The sequence below is a fragment of the Myotis davidii genome, unplaced genomic scaffold, assembly GCF_000327345.1.
Source record: "Myotis davidii unplaced genomic scaffold, ASM32734v1 scaffold456, whole genome shotgun sequence".
In the NCBI taxonomy this organism is placed as follows: Eukaryota; Metazoa; Chordata; class Mammalia; order Chiroptera; family Vespertilionidae; genus Myotis; species Myotis davidii.
In genome coordinates, this window is record NW_006287375.1 from 1,618,064 (window position 1) to 1,633,769 (window position 15,706).

The 15,706-nt window shown below is 38.6% G+C and overlaps 1 protein-coding gene across 1 annotated transcript in view; it reads right to left on the minus strand.

Annotated features, from left to right (window-relative positions):
* CDC42SE2 (CDC42 small effector 2) overlaps positions 1–9,128 on the minus strand; it is a 54,045-nt gene extending 44,917 nt beyond the window's left edge. Inside the window, exon 1 of the mRNA XM_006759170.2 lies at positions 8,937–9,128. The gene's annotated coding sequence lies outside the window, so the exon portion shown is untranslated. The remainder of the gene's footprint in view (positions 1–8,936) is intronic.
* Between the last annotated feature and the right edge of the window lie 6,578 nt (positions 9,129–15,706).

Sequence of the window (15,706 nt, forward strand, 5' to 3'; positions counted from 1 at the left end):
GGGTAATAGAGGGCGGCGCCCCAACCCCCTGATCGGCCCTGCTCTGTGCGTGACAGGGGGCAGCGCCCCAACCCCCTGATGGGCCCTGCTCTGTGCATTACAGGGTACAGAGCTCCAACCCTCCTGATGGGCCCTGAACCTGAGTATGAGAGTGGTGGCACCCCAACGCCCTGATTGGCCCTGCTCTATGGGTGATAGAGAGCGGCACCCCAACCCCCTGATCTGCCCTTCCCTGAGTGTGACAGGGGGCGGTGCCCCAACCCCCTAATCGGCCCTACCCTGAGCGTGACTGAGGGTGGCATTGCAACCTCCCAATCCGCCCTGCTCTCTGCATGACCGGGGCGGCGCCCCAACTCCCCAATCGGCCCTACTCTGAGCCCGACCAGGGGCTGCACCTAGGGATTGGGCCTGCCCTCTGCCACCCGGGAGCAGGCCTAAGCCAGCAGGTCGTTATCTCCTGAGGGGTCCCAGACAGTGAGAGGGCACAGGCCGGGCTGAGGGTCCCCCCCTTCCCGCCGAGTGCACAAATTTTTGTGCACTGGGCCTCTAGTTTATTATAATTTAGGTAAAAGGGAAAGTGAAATAAGAGAAGTATTAAGGTATAGTCAAAAAAATAAAACTTACTTAAGCCAACTAATCCCTTTGACAGCAATGGCGTATTTTCCTCAAAAGCAAATTTAAATGTATGTATAATTTGTATGTTAATGCGTACAATAAAATTAGCAATATAATGATTTTCAGAGGATAGCTGAATAAATTATTCTTAGTTTAGCTACTATTTATTAATTATAAAAAAATTCATATCTTCATATCATATATTGTTTTAGTCAGGTTTTCTCTTCTTAGTCTAGAAGGCCTTGGACATCAAAGGATTAAATTTTCAGAAGGGAATGTTAGCTCAATACCTAATTACTGCCTGAACTGGCTGCCAAGTGTGTTTTGCAACATAAAGGATGAGGAGAGGTAATTAAAAGGCCTAAAGAATGAGAAGTATGTGTAATTTGTGCTTCTTGGTCAGGACTGGAATCCCCTATCAATCTCTAGGGGATGTGAAAGTCAACTGAATACAAACTACAGTCACTTATCTGGATGTGGAGGCAGGTAAAGTGGATAGCAGTCTTTGATACTGTGTTTCAGATGCATCCCCAGAGAGGAAAAGTATCACTGTGATTTACACTTGATTCCTAGCTGCTTTGTGACAACTGCTTTAGAACTTTTTGTTAACTTGATATTTGCTCCAAATAAATTAGGTATTTTCAGCTACCACTGATTTTTTTGACTGGGAGAAACTTTTACAAAATTAATTTGCTGACAACAGAACTATGTCAATATTATTTAAAAAGCTCTTCACCCCAACATAGCCACAAAAATTGTATCACCAAAGTGTCTAATATCATACCTGGCAGAAGTTTAGAGATAACTTATGTTATTAGGTTATCAAGTCAAACATCGAACAATAGATAGTCTCTAGCAACTGATACAAAAACGTGCTCTAATTTTAAAATGGTTCAAAGATCTTCTTGCGAAAGAAACTAATATCTAGAGAAAAAACCTTTAGCTCTAAGAATTACATATATAAAGAGTGTCTTTTAAGTTCCAGGCACAAATGATGAGCACAAACAAAAAAGCTTACATTTTACTTATATATTTCATTAGTAAGTTAAAGATAAACAATGACAAAACCTGTGCCAAATGCATGCCTACTGCTAAAGATTAACCAGACTGTACAATTTATGTAAGCTTTGGAGTTCTCAGTTAAACATATAAATTGTTTTGTCAGCTGTTGCTTAGGTCTTCATATGGTTGACTCTAAAGCTACATAGGTGTTCCTATTCTTAGGGTGTACAGTGAAAAGAGAAAAAAACAAATGTAGAAAAAAGTAAGCCTAATATAGCTATACTAAGGCCTGGTGCATGGATTCATGCACCAGTGGGGTCCCTTGGCCTGGCCTGCACCCTGCTCTCTCACAATCTGGGACCCCTCGGGGGATGTCAGACTGCTGGTGTCGGCGTGATCCCCACAGGCCAGGCCGAGGGCCTCTAGTATGCATATAAGATCTTTGGTTAAGCTCTTCTCGCCCTCCTCCCTCCCACCTTCCCTCTGAGATTCATCAGTTTGTTCCATGTTTCCATGCCTGTGCACTGAGCATCTGCCCCCTGGCGGTCAGTATGCATCATAGGTACTGGTCGAACAGCCGGTCGCTTAGGTTTTTATATATATAGATGGGGATAGAGTGGGATGTGGGGAAAATCTTTCTGAAAGATTTCAACAAATACATACTATGAGCTTTATTACAAGTAAAAACAATAAAAATGTTTACAAATAAAAACCACTAGAACTCTCATAAAATAAATAATCTGTAATTAGACTTCTGATAAAAGATAAAATTTACGCCAAACCGGTTTGGCTCAGTGGATAGAGTGTCGGCCTGCAGACTGCAAGGTCCCAGGTTCGATTCCAGTCAAGGGCATGTACCTTGGTTGCAGGCACATCCCCAGTAGGAGGTGTGCAGGAGCCAGCTGGTCGATGTTTCTCTCTCATCAATGTTTCTAACTCTCTATCCCTCTCTCTTCCTCTCTGTAAAAAATCAATAATACACACACACACACACACACACACACACACATATATATAAAAGATAAAATTTACATTGTAAGCTTTGGACAAAAAAGAGCTAATTTTTCTTACCCAAAAAGTTTGTGTGTTCTCTACAAATGTACAGAACTGTTTCTGGCTTTTTAAAAAGTCTGGAAAATATCATATTGAAACCCTGTGGAAATTTTACAGAGGAAATAAGGAGGGACAAAATTAAATCAATGTCATCAATTGCAAATTGGTACATGATATCTTATATTGACCTGTGTTCTTAGGAACACATAGAAGCAATATGCTGCCTTTAGTCAGAATGAGTTTGCAGAATGAGTTTAGAAGAATCACTAAACTCTTTAGTAAAACATACTACAGGTAAATTAAACTCATAGGCTCTCTTAAAGCTCAATGTCTCTGTAAACTAAGGTGAAACAAAAATTCAAGCACCAAAGGGCAAAACTTACTGTTACCTTTATCTTCTAAAAAAGTTTATCAACACTGTAAGGGCATTTATATAATTATTTTTAATATTTTCCAAAGAAGGTATATGTTAATATTTTCTTATTGTTGACAGTATTACAGATGTCCCCCACTTCTCCCCTCTTTTGTCCCCCTTTACCCAGCCCTCACCGCACCCCAGGCCTTCCCCTCACTGTATCCATGGTTTATGGATATATGCATATATGTTGATTATTCTTTTCCCACCATGAATCTGTTCCATGCATCCATGCCTCTGGACCTATTTTGTTCATCAGTTTATTTTTTTCATTAGACTCCACATATAAGTGACATCACGTGATATTTATCTTTAACTGGCTTATTTCACTTAACATAATACCTCAACATAATAAAGGCTATATATGACAATCCCTTAGCCAACACTACACTCAATGGGGAAAAACTGAAAGTGTTAACCTTAAGATCAAGAACAAGACAGTAATGTCTGCTTTCACCACTCTTATTTAAAACTAGTGGCCCAGGGCACGAATTTGTGCATACTGAAAAGACATTAATTAGAAGAAATATTTTAATGTTGTTATTCACTCTTTCTTTAAATAGAAGTATCAACCAAATTCACGATCGATAATAACAGATCAAAACCCAAACATGCGATTGGCGCCAGCGAGAGCTTTATATATATCTCACATGCATGAGTCAAGTTAGCCTTTTGTAGATATAGAATAAACTTGCTTAATTAGACCTGCTTTCTGATTTAGCTAAACTTTTTCCAGCCCAATGAAGCACTCCAACTTCTCTTTCAGGTAATTGTTGGCATAGTTTGCCCACGGCTGGACTATACTCTGCACAGTGAGAAAGCCTCAAGTCATTTTCAAGGTCCACCACTTACTTCTTTTCAGTTGGGTCAAGTTTCTAAGCTTTCTAAATCTCCGTTTTCCAGCTGACGAAAATAAAATAGGATTCCACCAAGTCTCCTATCTACCTACTTCAGGGCTTCTGTGAGAATCAAATGAGATGAAGCATGGGAAAACGCTTCACAGGCATTTGGTTAGTGTAAAGTGTTTGCACCTGGCTATAAAGCAAGCCGTGTTCCTGGGCTGCAGAAATTGCAAGGAGGCTAGTTGCTAAGGAGAGGAAGCCAGGCATTGCTATGTGACGTCATTACCTGGAGGGACACTTAGCATATTAGCCTTCTATATATATAGATGGCCTGTCACTAGGGAAAGGAAGCTAGGCAATGCTACGTGACATCATTACCTGGCACCCACAGCCACCCTTTCTGGGCGGGGCTGTGGGTGCAGTTTGCGCCACGGGGTGTCGGCAGTTTCAGCTGCGATTTGGTGGGCTGTTGCTCCAGGGTGGTGGCAGACCTGTGTCCCACTTGGGGGAAGCCGAGTGTTGCTTTGTCAGCACCAGGTCCGCGGTGCCCTTTCTTTGTGTGTATCACGGCAGCTCCTGCATTGAGTGTCTGCACCCTGATGGTCAGTGCATGTCATAGCAACCAGTCGGAAGGTGGGAAGGATACTTAGCATGTTAGCCTTTTATATAGATAGATAGTACTAGAAGTCCTAGCATAGCAATCAGACAAGAAAAAACAAAAGGCATACGAATTGCAAAGGAGAAAGTAAAACTGTCATTATTCGCAGATGATATACTATACATAGAAAACCCTCAAGGCACCACTAAAAAACTGCTAGATTTAACAAATGTAGCAGGATATAGCATCCAGAAATTGATGGCCCTTTATACACAAATAATGAACGCTCAGAAAGAGAAACTAAAAAACAATCTCATTGTCCTGGCTGGTGTGCTCAGTGGTTAGAGCGTTGAATGGTTGGTAATAGGGACGTATCTGTTAGGATATTTTCATATACACGTGAGATAAAATCCAAAGCCAGCTGGATTAAATAAGGAATTGGGGGAAGATTCGATCTAGAAGCCCAATTTCCTCTGCACTACTCCTCCTGTGTTGGCTTCTTATTCAATCGACTTTTCTTTTATAGTCAAAAGATAGCTTCCAGGAATTTAGTAACTGTACATTTTCAGGCTGAAATTCAGAGTAAGAAAATATGTGCCTTTATCCCAGCATTTCTAGCAAAAGCCCCAAGGTCTCATTCTGATTGATCTGTCTTAGATCACATGCTTGCCATGATGGCCTTAGGTTAAGACACATGTTCCATTCGTATAATCTCTTCATAACATTCATTAAAGAAAACACATTAAAGCTGATCTTAGTGATTTAAACCTTTGATATTACTAAATAAAGGCATTACCAAATTAAAATTGATGGATCAAGCACATCATACAACTTTCTCCATCTTCTTAAAGTAATTCCCCCAGATTTTAAGCATAACCCATCAAGACAAAAAAAAAAAAAAAAAAAAAAAAAAAGTAAATCCTTCCCTGAATGTGAATCACTTTTTGAAGGATTCAGAAAGTGCTACCAGCTTACAGTGCAGTTTTATAATTCTTAACAGAACTGAAAGCAACACCACCATAGATTTTTCAGGAAGAAAAAGGCTCTTATACCACTTTTCCAAGATTACAGTAACAGAATTTAAAGAAAACAGAAGAGAATATAGATGTCTTGAGTTAGGCAAAATAAATAAATAAATGTATGTTTTGTTTCAAAGAGCTTTGAAATACAAGCAACTAAATAATCCATCCTGTACCTCAAGACTTCTCTCACCATATACTAGATCACCACCAAATTGCCCTGTCCCCAAGTCTCCCACTTCCTCTCATCCTGCCTACACACACACACACTCCCAATTAGGTCCTAAGAACAAAGCAGAGATGCACACTTTAGGGAGTTTTTTTTGCAAATGCACATTCCAAAGCCAAACAAACAAATTAATCCTGATCATACTTCTTACAAGCCATGTCCTTCATTCCTATAATTAGTACAGAAAATAGAAGGCAAATTATTGTTTTTACAACAGAAAAGAATGCAAAAATTTATTAGACTGAAAGCCAATACTCAAATATATAGGACAGAAGCTGATTTTCATGGTAAAATTGAACAAACACAAAAGACTAAATTCAAGCAACATTTTTAGAGTAATCACTTGAAAATGTGTTACACACCAGTCATCTTAAATCAAAAGCCAAACTTCACTCATAATCCTAGAAGGAAGCAATGTGGTTAAAGAGAAGACTGTGATTTAGGAGGAAATCTCTATAATACTTCAATTCTGTGGATTGGTTTTTCAAATACTATTCAAATAATTCAATTCAGTAAATATGCACTGGTGGCTTTATTAAGAAGAACATACTAGTGTCAGACACAGTAAGGATACAAACATAGCCCTTGACTTCACAAAGTGTATAATGTGCTACAAAGGCAATACACACAAGCATAAACTACCAGAAAGTACAGGACATAATCAAGTAGAAATGCATGAGGCACAAAAAGACAGTAGGTAATCAAAACAGGGAGAAATCAAATAAATCAGGATTTCCACAGCAAGTAACAGAGCATCGAAGGGCAAAATTACTTAAACAATAAGGAAATTTGTTGTCTCACATAACAAGGAACCCACAATTAGGGAGGTTCTATTAAATAGGTTTCAGTTCTAGTCTATGCAATTGTCTTGACTCTGTCCTCCTTTACAGAAGGGTATCATCACCTTCAGGCTAGTAGCCAAGATGAATACAGCAGTTACAGATGTTACAACCAGATAAAACAAGCTGTAGGGAGAAGAGGGACCATCTCTTTCTCTCACTTCCTTCTCAAAAGTAAAAAAAAAAAAAAAAAAAAAAAAAAAAAAAATCCTTCCCAGAAGTCTCTTGCAGACTTCCCTTTTATTTTAGATTGGCCAAAATTTGGTCTCATGCCCATTCCTAAAACAATCACTTTCAAAGGCAATGAGACCCACCATAACCAAGACCAGAATGGATGCTGGTAACTATCATGACCATCACTTCATTTTCTGTTGCTGATGTTGTCTAGAGTGCGCAATGGCAGTAATAAGGGTAAGTCCTCCACGCATAAAGAGTTTGTTCATAGAGTATTTTGCTGCAGAACACAGTTGCTGGCCTAGTGCATCTGTTATGTGAACCATTCTTTCTAGATTTTGTAGAAATCTTCCTCTGTATTCTGAGGTAATACAACAGAGGCAGCTACAAAAGGAGAAGGCCTAGTTTCATCTGTTACCACACTTGGGTAGAAGGCACACTTCGGTGGGGTTCCTTGTATATATGCATTGATCATAAGTACATACAAGTAACATCTCTCTGGATTTTGTCAACCTTGGTCCCCAATAGTGTCATCTTGGCATTAAGAAGCTTCAACTGATTGTCCATATTTGTATGTAGATCATTCATCTTCCTCCCCAATTGCTCTACTATCGAGATAGATTTGTTGTGGATGGCATGTTCCCCATCACTTGATGGGCTGTCAGGTGGTTCATTATTTCTTTTCCTCATTGTTCATGCAACACGTAGAGTCATTTCTTCTGTGGTAACTTCTTTAACTATTGGTTCTCAAAAGTCTAAGGACAGAGTCTGGTCATCACTCTAGGATTCTTCCTCCGTGACCAATACAAGATGTGCATGGTATGATAGACCTGTTGGTGAGTTAGCAGGTGACAGGGATAGTTGTTGGGGACCTGGGGACCATTACGTGGGACTGTTTTTTGTTTTTTTGTGGGCTCAGCCATTCTGCATCTTTAAAGATAATTCGGGGTTTTTTTTAGTCATCTGCTATTTACCAAGTTGGTGACCTGCTGCATGGTCTTTTGTGTGCCTTCAATGATGCAGCTACTATATCCAGTGTAATGCCACATGAGTTAAGAATTGAGGAAATTCAGAGTTGAGAAATGAGGAATTAAAAGTAGTTCCAATAAATAAAGCAGAAGTTTCTAAGATAGAACTGTTGGTGGATTGATTGACACCAATTTTTTTAAAGAGGATGCAAAAGAATATTTATGGGAAACATTCTTGTTTCAACCCTCAGATTGATCAAGCAAGGTAAAGGGAAAATGTAGTGCTATAAGTCATCTGCAAACCATGCAGTAAAAAGACAGCAGGGGTGCCCTCGCTGGTTTGGTACATTGGTTAGAGCAGTGGTTCTCAACCTTCTGGCCCTTTAAATACAGTTCCTCATGTTGTGACCCAACCATAAAATTATTTTCGTTGCTACTTCATAACTGTAATGTTGCTACTGCTATGAATCGTAATGTAAATATCTGATACACAGGGTGGTCTTAGGCGACCCCTGTGAAAGAGTCGTTCAACTGCCAAAGGGGTCGCAACTCACAGGTTGAGAACTGCTGGGTTAGAGCATTGGTCCGTGGACTGTGGAGGCACGGGTTCGATTCCTGGTCAAGGGCACGTGGCTTGGTTGAAGGTTCCATCCCTAGCCCCAGTCAGGGCTGGTGCAGGAGGCAACCAATCCATGTGTCTCCCTCATGTTCATGTTTCTCTCTCTCTCTCTCTCGCTCCCGCCTCCCTCCCTCCCACTCTCTCTAAAGATCAATGGAAAAAAAATATCCTAGAGTGAGGATTAAATAAATATATATATGGCAGGGGCTTGGCCTATTTAACCCATTTCACTAAACAGAGAAGCCTTAAATGGGACCAATACCCAACATATTATTTCAAGGAGGACAGGCTTTGGAAGATGGCATCATTTGGACTGGTGGAAGACATAAAAAAGAAAAACACAGAGGCAAAGGAAGAGATGAACCTAATTGAATAAGAAAGTGAAACTGTGATCATAAACACGCTGTTAGAAGCAAAGAATTCTCTTAAACTGGACTGTTGTCATTCTCATACAAAAGTTAACTTACTATTTAACAGTCAGTAAATGGTAAGAATATAGGATGAGGAATTCTCTTTTTAAGGAGAGGATTTAAGTTATCATCAGCAGGGATATTCAGACTCACCACTCCTTGTCAACAGTCAGCCACTTAGCTCTCTCTGGGTCAAAAACATTCCATATTATGTATAGAGATGACTGCAGACTCACTGTCAGTAGTTGCTCCTTGAAGGTTTCTTCTCACTTGGATTGAGGTTTCACCCAAATATGCACACACTCACAACAGGACCTTATCTGCAAATGAAAGCGAACAATTAGGAGGCAAAATGTTGCAGGGATGTCCAGTCAGCGTCGCTCAGTGGTTGAGTGTGGACCTATGAACCAGGAGGTCCTGGTAAGATAGCCGGTCAGGGCTCATGCTGGTCAGGGCTCATGCCGGGTGCAGAAGGCAGCCAATTGGTGGGTCTCTTCTCATCACTGATGTTTCTATCTCTCTCCTCCTCTCCCTTCCTCTCTGAAATCAATAAAAATATATATTTTTAAAAAAATGTTGCAGAGAGCAATTCTCCCCTCCCCTACCTATGAATAACTGATTCATATGAAAATTGAAGTTAAACACCAGATTCACTAAGCAACATGTTCAAACTAAGCAACCTTTATTTCAAAGGTTGTAATGTACTTATTACAGTTACCACCCTTTCCCATCATATAAACTGATCATAATATCCAGAGTATACCAGGTGCTTTTTAAAAAATTGATGTGAGAGAAAAACAGTGATTGGTTGCCTCCCACACTCACCCCAACTGGGGATCAAGCCAGCAAACTGGACATGTGTTTTGACCTGAAATTGCACCAGCAACTTTTTGGTGCACTGGACAATGCTCGACCAACTGAGCCACATCAACCAGGGCCAGATGCTGCTCTTACCAAAGGTTCCCCACTGGACAGAACCCAACACACGTTTGTTTAGTGGACCCACAAGGCTGGCCTACACAGTGTGAAAAAAGATAGCTGCCTACATTTGTGTATCAAAAGACAACATAAAAATCATGATTTCTTAAGTCTCTTGAAAATAAAAAAAACAGCAGCTCGGACAATATGAGGCCCACATTTGCACATGGTAACAATCTGTTGATGATTAACAGCTAATCCTTCAGACAGGACATGGTTTTGCAGAGCTCCACAGGTGTCATCTCTCTCACATATCCAGCTCAGTTATCTATCTGGCCCTGTTGAACTTGCAAATACTGATACTTATTTATAATACCTCATAGGCGATATTTATTACTATCAAAGCCAAGCATGTATTTTGCCTTGAGGATACAACCTAGAACAGTGGTTCTCAACCTGTGGGTCGCGACCCCTTTGGGGGTCGAACCACCCTTTCACAGGGGTCGCCTAAGACCATCGGAAAACACATATATAATTACATATTGTTTTTGTGATTCATCACTATGCTTTCATTATGTTCAATTTGTAACAATGAAATTGCGGGTCACCACAACATGAGGAACTGTATTAAAGGGCCGTGGCATTGGGAAGGTTGAGAACCACTGACCTAGAACAAGGATAAGCACATTGGCTTTGGTGTCAGAGGACCCTAGGTTTGAGCTCTATTTCTACACACAATTAGCTGTGTGACCTCAGGCCAGTTTTTAATCTCTCGAAAATATATTTCATTTACAAGCCTCCAAATAAACATATAACCACTTAACACAATCAACAAACAGGCCTAAAATCTAGTCTGTCCAAGCTGGATTGATAATCCCAACTATTTAAATAATGGTAGCTTGAAATTTCAAGGTTCCATATTATGAGGAATATTAGTATTTCATTAAAAGAAAAATGAAGACAAAATGGTGGGGATGCTTCACATCACTCCTGTCAAGGCTGTTGCCTTCTTGATCAATAAACCTCACTCCAAATTCAGATGTTTCAAAAGTCAGGCACAAAAACTTTGGACTGGTACTAGAAACCCAAACAAACTCACTAATAAGAGCAATGAAAACATGTCCACACAAAGAAAATTGGCTAGAGGCAGTACATGATAGCAATTAGGAAAAGAGGCTCAAGAGCCAAGCTGTCAAAGTTTAAATTCTGGTTCTGCCACTTACTAGATGTGTTGACTGTAGTCATTACTCACCATGCCTCACTTTCCTAAACTGTAAAATGGAAATAATTCATAAGGCTATCGTAAGGTTTAAAATAGGTTAATACATGTAAAAGGCCTACAATATGGTCTGGCACAAAACAAGCCTGTAGAAGTATGGCTATGGCACCTTGGATGGTGTGGTTCAGTGTTTGGAGCATCAGCCCGCTCACCAAGGAGTCTTAGGTTCCATTACTGGCCTGGTCAAGGGCACATACATGTATTGCAGGTTTGGTCCCTGCCCCAGTGGGGGCATATGCAGGAGGGTCAATCAATCTATGTGCCCATCTCACATCAATGTTTCTTTTCCCTACCCACCGTCCACTCTCTCTAAAAATTAATGGGGGAAAATATCCTCAGGTGAGGATTAACAAAACAAATAAAAGTAGTATGGCTATCTAAAGGGGAATTGGGTTTAACATATGATGCAACATTATAATAATTTTCTTAATAATATTCAGAGAACATTTTTAAATACATACACACACCCACAGCAACCGCAGTACAATGTAGTGTTTAATAGTTGGATTTTGTTTATAGTCAATTTTAGGCTATTTCATTCTTTCTGATTCTGAGTGCCATGGAGAATTGCAGGCAAGACATTTTACCTTCCTAAGATTTGGATTCTTTCAACAAGATAAATGAAGACAATGCTACTTATCTCACAGGATTATTGTGAGAATGTAACAAGATGTATGAAGTGTTTACTTAGTACAATGCTTGGCACATGGTAACTAAAAACTAATACTATATTATTACACTACTAGTGAAACAAGTACATTATAACTAGAGTGACCATTGGTCCTTATTTGCTTGTGATAGTCCCAGTTTATGCAGGTTTTCACAATGTAATTACTAATCACAGCCATTTCCCTTTCTATGTCAATATGTCCCAGTTTAGATGATAAATTATATGGTCACCCTAATTTATAACTGAAATACTTTTAAGATTTTCCCTTTAGTTAGCTCTTCATCCTCTTAAATGGTCTCTTATTCCCATTTTAGTGACTTACCTCTTTGCTCTCCCAACTCACCATCCCCATTTTACACACACACACACACACACACACACACACACACACACACACAACTCTCCTTATCTCCTTATCTAAGTGCTTTGTGACCTGGATGCTTCAATTTCAAGTCCTCTGTGGTCCCATACTCCTCAGCAATGTCAGGTTTCCCAAACATATTCTTTCTCAAATTCCTATCTGTGCCACTAATCCAGTGATGGCGAACCTATGACACGTGTGTCAGAGGTGACACGCAAACTCATGTGTTTGGTTGATTTTTCTTTGTTAAATGGCATTTAAATATATAAAATAAATATCAAAAATATACATCTTTGTTTTACTATGGTTGCAAATATCAAAAAATTTCTATATGTGACACGGCACCAGAGTTAAGTTAGGGTTTTTCAAAATGCTGACACGCCAAGCTCAAAAGGTTCATCATCACTGCTCTAATCTATATTCCAGAATAAAACCTAGTGACCTAAAAATACCAGCATCACCACCAACAATAGATTAAAAATTTAGTTCTCTTTAGGGATATCTATATTTTAACAGGTAATCCCTAGAAAGACAATGCCTTAACTCAAAGTAGAGAGTCCCTAATAACATGATTGTCAAACACAGTGACAGCTGATTAGGAAAGATCACTCCTCAAATCAAACAATTTAGGTTAGTTTCTACTAAACGCATATTATCGGAACAGCCTTGACTCCCTCCTTTTTATTGGTTCCCAATAATCCAGTAAAAAAAAAACACAGATTTTTATCTCTTTAACTTGCTGAACTCCTAGTACGTAAGTGCCTGACACATAGCTAATGCTCAGTACTCATCGAATGGAATGTTTTTATTTAATCCTACAAAAGAAAACATGTGATGACTAAAAGATACAACATATCTTCCTTTCGAGGCAAAATAAGTCACAGTTCCCAAACTGACCAGTAACCTGTCTTCTTTGTCTTGTATTAATGTTCTATATTGTATCAAATAAGACTGTTGCATTTTATTATTTTTAAAATATATTTTTATTAATTTCAGGGAGGAGCCCTGACCAGGAATCGAACTGTGACCTCCTGGCTCATATGTCGATGCTCAATCACTGAGCCACTTCGGCCAGGCAAGATTGCTCCATTTTAGTTTGATTCAGATTTTGATATAGTCTGTGATATACCCAGTAGTGGCTAATTTATTCCAGCCTATATGAAAAAGATAATGTTTCATGGTCTTTGGAATATTAACCCAAATAGTGGGTACTTAATTGAGTCTCTGAACCCTTGTATGTAGTGGCCCTCTTGAACTGACAATATCATTAACATGCAATTTCTTCTACCAGCTATGCATTTTCATTCAACACAAGAGTGATACAGTGTGGTATTATTTCTGGTTAAAAAAAAAAATCATGGAAAAAATATCCTCAAATGAGGATTAAAAAAACACACCACAACACCACGGCACCAAATTGATAACTAGGAGAGATGAGGAACTCTCCTGGGAGCAAAGCAAGAAATAATAAATTTCTGGCAAGACTCCTTGCATAATCAATCAATTGATCTATCTCAGATTTAAAATTTGTAAGTGAAATTGTGCAGTGGGTTGTGCAGTACAGGTGTTGCCATGTTTATTGGAATTTAAAAAGTCAGACCATTTCTGACAAGAAAACATACCCAATTAGGCTAGTGGGACAAATGAGGACTAAAATGTTTTACAGCAATATTTTCCATTAAGGTGAATAAGCAGAACACACAGGGTCAAGAATTTGGGCAATATATTCTTTAAAAGTATACACAACAGCCCTAGCCGGCTTGGCTCAGTGGATAGAGCATCAGCCTACGGACTGAAGGGTCCCAGGTTTGATTCTGGCCAAGGGCACATGCCTGTGTTACGGGCTCAATCCCCAGTAGGGGGTGTGCAGGAGGCAACCAATCAATAATTCTCTCTCATCATTGATGTTTCTATCTCTCTCTCTCCTTCTCCCTTCCGCTCTGAAATCAATAAAGAAATATATATCTTTTAAAAAATGTATACACAACATATAATACTCCAGAAATTACATTTTATGCAACTGAAAAATGAAAAATTTTTAAAATGAAAAATTTTAGGTGTCAGTTCTAAAATACCTAAGGAAGTACAAAGTTCCTCAAAAATATTTTAGATGCACAAAAATGTTTAAAGATTACATTAATTTGCTGACACAAAATAGCAGTGCTCTAGAACTAATTAGAATAGCAACGAAGTATCATCAACTCTTTAAAAAGAATCAATTTGGAGTAGCTGGAGTAAAAAATAGAGACCAACCCTTCAATTTCAGTGCGAAAAAAAAAAATGCTTGTATCAACACCTAATTCCTTGCTCCAAGTAGTCAACAGGTATCTCTAAAGCAGAGTTAAATTTCCAGGTCAACCTAACACTCTGTCTTGCAAACAACAGTTGCCAACTGAACCTAGAGATCCCCAACCTACTCTCAAAAACTTTCTAGTGAAGAATCCAAGTTATAGTATTTGGAAGCTTTTTAGCATAAGGCTGTTTTTTGTTTTTTTAATACTCACTTGAGAATATGTTTTCATTGATTTTTAGAGAGAGGAGGGGAAGGGAAAGAAAGAGAAATATTGTTTGGCTGACTCCCATACACAACCTGAATGGGGATCAAACCCATAACCTCGGTATGCGTCCTGACTGGGAATTGAACCTGCAATCTTTTGGTGTAGGGGAGGACACTCCAACCAGCTGAGCCACCCAGCCAGGGCAGCATAAGGCTTTTTAATAAGATGCTTACCATACTGAAGCTACGCAACAGTCTGACATGAAATATGGGAGGTGTAAATATTTTCTGATAGAAAAGCATACTAACTTGTAGTAGTCTCAAAATTTTATGAGGAAATAAAATTTTTAGAAAACTTAATATCAAAAAAGCATACATCTTTTCATTCTACATTGTAAGGAGAAAGCTATAATTACTAGCTCATACATTCTTTTTAAAGATTACTTCAGTTTCTCCTATGTTGACAAAATAACAAACTGAGGTAGCATATTTGAATTAAATAAGAATAATTTAATTATTAATTAATTCAATTCTATAAAAACCCAGCAATTAGGGGAAACAGTAAGATGATTTTACAATTACAGTGAAACCTCTTTTCTCAAACTAAATTCGCTCTGGAAGGCTGTTGGAAAACCAAATCATTTTTTCCATTAGAAATGTTAATTGATGATTTCCTGTTTTAATATTTTTATATATAGTACATATCTACTATACTATCTAATCTATAAACACTTTAAAATTAAAAAGGACATGAAATGTAAATGAAAATTTAACAAAAAGTAAAGGAAATATAATGAAGTGAAAATTTAACAATAATTATAAGCAGCAACAAAAGCAAAAAAACAAAAACAAAAAACAACCCCACAAAAATATTCACAGCACAATATCCTGAGATTTGAACAGTGGTGAACTGACTCATATTCATGCATCCTCTCCTTTGTTTGTCATTTGAGAGATGTGTGACATGAAGCAGCAGCATGAAAAGGATGTAAGGTTGAGAAGCAAATTGTTTGAGATGAGAGAGGTTTGAGAAACAAGTACATCCTTTGGCAATATTTCACCTATTCAACCCAAAGCGAAACACTCTGTTAAAGAAATTTCTACAAACATTAGTTTGAGTTTAGTTCCAATTGAAACTATTAGAACCGACATGCTGCTTTATGAAAATAACATCAGAGTAATAGAATATAACAGAATT